Source organism: Achroia grisella, unplaced genomic scaffold (genome assembly GCF_030625045.1).
Source record: "Achroia grisella isolate CSIRO2021 unplaced genomic scaffold, CSIRO_AGI_Agris_v1 utg478, whole genome shotgun sequence".
Taxonomy (NCBI): domain Eukaryota; kingdom Metazoa; phylum Arthropoda; class Insecta; order Lepidoptera; family Pyralidae; genus Achroia; species Achroia grisella.
The window spans coordinates 3271261-3276028 of NW_026712882.1; positions in this window are offsets into that span (position 1 = coordinate 3271261).

Below are 4768 nucleotides of genomic sequence, written 5' to 3' on the forward strand. Positions count from 1 at the left end.
TAAAAATTAAAGCTTAAATACATATTTGTGGCCATAAATTACGGTTTTCTATGTAATTTTTATGTCTGTTGATACATTTACTATATATCTAAAGGTATTTGTTGAATATTAACTTTGTTAATTAAAATTGTTTAGTTGTAAGAAAATTAAATGCTAATGTTGTTAATGCCATCTAGTGTCATCATAATGAATTAATACAGATATTGTTTGTTTGGCACTACGCCACGGGCGAGGCGGAGCGGAGGCGCGGCAAAATGAAATTGATGAAGTACATAATAGAAATACAAGAGCGATAAGAAGCAACTTATATTTGTTTTTTCTTGTAATTCAATATAATTTAACTTTGTATTATATATATTAATTTTGCTAATATTAATACGAAATTTCAGGTGTGGCTTACACCTGAAATTAATAAATGTGTTTACGTTTCAATTTATCTAAAATTTTGCTTTTCATTTCGAGAAACTGCCAGTGTTACTTAATTTTACACTTAGGTATATGGTGGCTAAACCTACTCAATTTGAAATCTAGTGAAAGTCAAATTTGGTACTTACTGACATTCGTGTATATTTGTGTCAATATCGAATTTGCCTTTCACTATTTTTTTTAGCCGAACTTAAAATCACAGCATTGCTGTGTGTACCTTGCACTATATTTTAGACTTTTTTTTATTAAAAAAATAGTGCAGGGTATCCATAGATATCATAATGATTTATTTTATAGGGATTGATACAATAAATTCTAAAGTGTATGTAACGAATAACCACAGTTATCCACTGCATGTAGTTTACCTGTACTATTTACGTTACCCGGCTACACATGCTACGATTTAGGTAGATATAGGTAGGTATTTTAAACCGTAGAGATTTGTCGTAGCGAGTATGAAAGGTATAGATGCAAATTTTTGCTCGTTCTTCTTGTGATGAGTCTGCGTTCCGAATGAGTGGTAGAATAAAAAAACAGCGACTATAAAAAAGTGCTTATATCTATGTACATTATATATTACTTAGTTAATAAGGAATAAGGATGTATTTATTAATGTATACAGATAAATACATTTTTACTTACGTCTACTTTTCCTAGTTTCCTTATCAAAAAAGGAGTCACAAAATTAATAAAGAAAGAAAAAAATATTTAGGTGTCTGTTTGTAATTTCAAATTAACAGTTTTTTACTAAATATATATAAAAGTATATACGATACTTACATCATCCGTCACTGATAATCCCCTTAGTACCGATCTGGTCGTCCTCCACGAGGTCCATGGTGCAATATTCTATACTTAGCTATTAAAAAAATATGATAAAACGATAATACTATGATAATGATTGTTGACCTTATATCTTACCAAAATTGGTTACATTAAGGAACCTACAAGCACAGTTAATTATTATTATTAACTGCAGTTTCGATTTAAGTAAAGAAAGGAAGTGATTGTATTGAAAACTAGCTGTACACGCGACTTCATCTGTGGAATTTAACTTTATTTTTCTAAAATAAGAGTACCCTAAGTTACTCCTTATTACATCAGCTACCTGCCAAAAAAGGTCTCGTCAAAATCGGTCCAGCCATTTCAGAGATTAGCCGGAACAAACAGACAGACAAAAATTGTAAAAAATGCTATTTTGGTGTATGTACCGCATTTATATTCATATTTATGTAGTAAAAAACGTTTATTTCAATATTACAAACAGACATTCCAATTTTATTTAGATGTATAGATTTGAAAGTACTGCAACAATCAGACGGGAAGTTACATATTGTCGGCTGGTGTTTTAAGAAAAGAACAAGTACGAGTATAAATAGAAATTAACTGTTCCGTATATTATTTATTGCTTTGTATAGGTTACATTGTTCTTAGAATTCAATACACAGTTTCATATTCAGCTACATTTTGGAGCATGCAAATTTATATTCATATTAATATTAAATTAATAAATTAAACAAATATTAATAATGAATGTCATAATTATTCCAAATAATAAAATGTCAAAATATTAGGTCCTTACATATGAAATTTGCGTTATGTCGTACTGGCCACTTTGATCTCAAATATCTACTCTTTAGTTAGGAATTCCAATTTCAAATTTATACAGCCATTTACTCATTCATTTGTATTTCGAAAACCGTAATCCATATGTTTTTGCATCTTTGGTTTTTTCTTTGCGTCACTCAGTTCACAAAATTAAAAACTTAAAATATCGCGTTATTTACGAGTACGAGTTTCGCCGTGGCACCAGTGGTGGAGAAACGGCTCGAAGGATTATGTGTACGGCGGTGGTGTCGCAAAAGGAAACACAGTGCGTTTTGGGTTCCAACGTTTTTGTTCTGGAAATTTCGACCCGCAAAACAAGACCCGTGGGCGGACGGAGTCCATGGTTGATAATGAAGAATTGTGGAAGCGGATCCATCGCAAACCACATCCAAGTTAGCTGCAGGCTGCGGTATTAGTGACAAAACTGTTTTAATCTACTTGAAGCAAATTGGGAAGGTGAAAGAGTTGAAAGGTGGGTCCCTCATGAATTGAGTGGGTGCAAATCGACAAACGCGCGTAGACTCTTGCGTTAAATTAGTCAACCGGCATAATAATGAAGGGATTCTAAATCGAATCATTACCTGTGATGAAAAGTGGATCTTGTACGATAATCGGAAACGCTCATCGCAATGAACCAGCTAAATCCTGACTCAAGCGAATTGACTCAAAAAAGTTACTTGTGACCATTTGGTGGACTGATGCCGGTGTTGTACACTTCAGCTTTCTTAAATCTGGCCAGACGATTACGGCAGATGTGTATTGTCAGCAATTGCAAACCATGATGGAAAAGCTAGCTGCTAAACAACTGAGGCTGGTCAATCGCCGTAGGCCACTGCTGCTTCAGGACACGCTAGACCACACACTGCACAACAGTTACCAATTAGAAGAGCTTTAATTGGAATGTCTAAGACATCCACTGTACTCCCCGGACCTTGCTCCAACACATTACCATTTTGTTCGAAATTTGTATAACTTCTAACAAGGGAAAAAATTCAAACCCGATGAGGCAGTCCAAAATGCGTTCAAAGATTTTATTGATTCCCGTCCGAATGTTTTTTTTAGTAAAGGGATCTATCAATCAATAAGTACCTATGAGATGGCAAAAACGCATAAATAGCAATGGTACATACTTTAATTAAACAAATATATTATATTTTGAAAAAATCGAAAAAGTTACTTCATTACAAAACCCTAATTTCACATGTTAGGACCCAATATAATGCAGGCCATCAAGATTGATATAGATTTGTACATTTTTATGCAATACGTCAGTTTGTACCAAGAATTTTTTTGTATCAGTGTATACTATTTTAATACTAGTTGACCCGCGCAACTTCGTCTGTATTACACATATTGACATTTATATATTTCTTCCAAATTACTATGTTTTTAAATTGTATGTATTATTCATTATTCATTTTTGAATAGTCATATTTCTTTATTTTACAACTCATTCTGAACGCAGACTCATCACAAGAAGAACAAGCAAGAAACTTTGTTATTGTTACACAATAACAAGTTAGAGACATGCGAAAATCAACATAGAAACCGCTAGTTATTTATTCATAGTTCAATCCGATAATATGTTTGTATTTTAAGTTTTTTCTATAAAAACACTATTGTTTATAAACTCTTTAATGTTAAAATAAGTTTTTTTTAAAAGGAAGTATTTTATACGACATTACTGTAAAGTTTCACCAAAATCCGATCAGTAGTTTTTGCGTGAAAGAGTAACAAACATCCATACACTCAGGGTGAATCCATGGAATGTTAAGAAGTGAAGTCCCAACCACAGCCTGAGAGAGCAATCTTGATTTTGATGTAAAATTTGATTAAGATCCGTCCAGACGTGTCGTAAAAATTTAACAAGCAAACAGACGGACTTATAAATTATTAGTATTCACATCTTGCTATAGTTTGTATTAATATCGCTTGAGAACGGTGTTAGCAGGCAAATGTAAAACTTAGACGATCGCAAAATAGTTTTCGCCAATTTACTTTACAAGAATTTCAGACATTTCTTGAAAAGTTTTGTGAGAACTAACTATTTGGAGGAAGTAACAAAAGCTACGCAAAACAGCTTCATCTGTAGTCTGTACACTAAATTGGAGTCAGATAAATAAGTAATTTGATTCGCTATTCGGCTAATTTGCCTTGATTAATTAGTTACGTCTAATACATGAAAAAGAGTAACAATTACTCTTGCGATAAAAAACGACAAAGCGAATGCCTATCCTCCAACAAGAACGTCGCTTCGTTATAAAAATCAATAGCATTAGTAAGTCCGTACAAACGAATTATACGAATCTCTCTGTGTGCGTCGGCAGCCTCTCGGTGTGCGGGAAACAAAAAAAAACCACCAGCGAAATTCTTGTAATAAAAATCAATCGGAGCGGAGAGAGAAGGCGCCGCGCGGGGCGCCGACTGGTCGGGCGCCGGGGGCGGCCACCCCCTGGCCCTCTGCCTCCACGCTCTGCATATCTACACGCGCTATATTGCATCTACCCTCCCTACAGTTCCTACTAGTCGGATTTTTAGCCACACGCTACCTAAACATTCCAACTTCTGAACTTTCTTAGTTCTAATCTATTACTAGTGCATGCCGGAATGTTACGAGTCGCAACAAAAGTGCAGCCAGGCCGCGGGAGGTGCGAGCGAGCGGCGCGCGGCCGTTTCCCGGCAAAAAGGCGTTTGTTTTTATTTCTTTGGCGCGGAAAAAAATCAGCACGCGCCG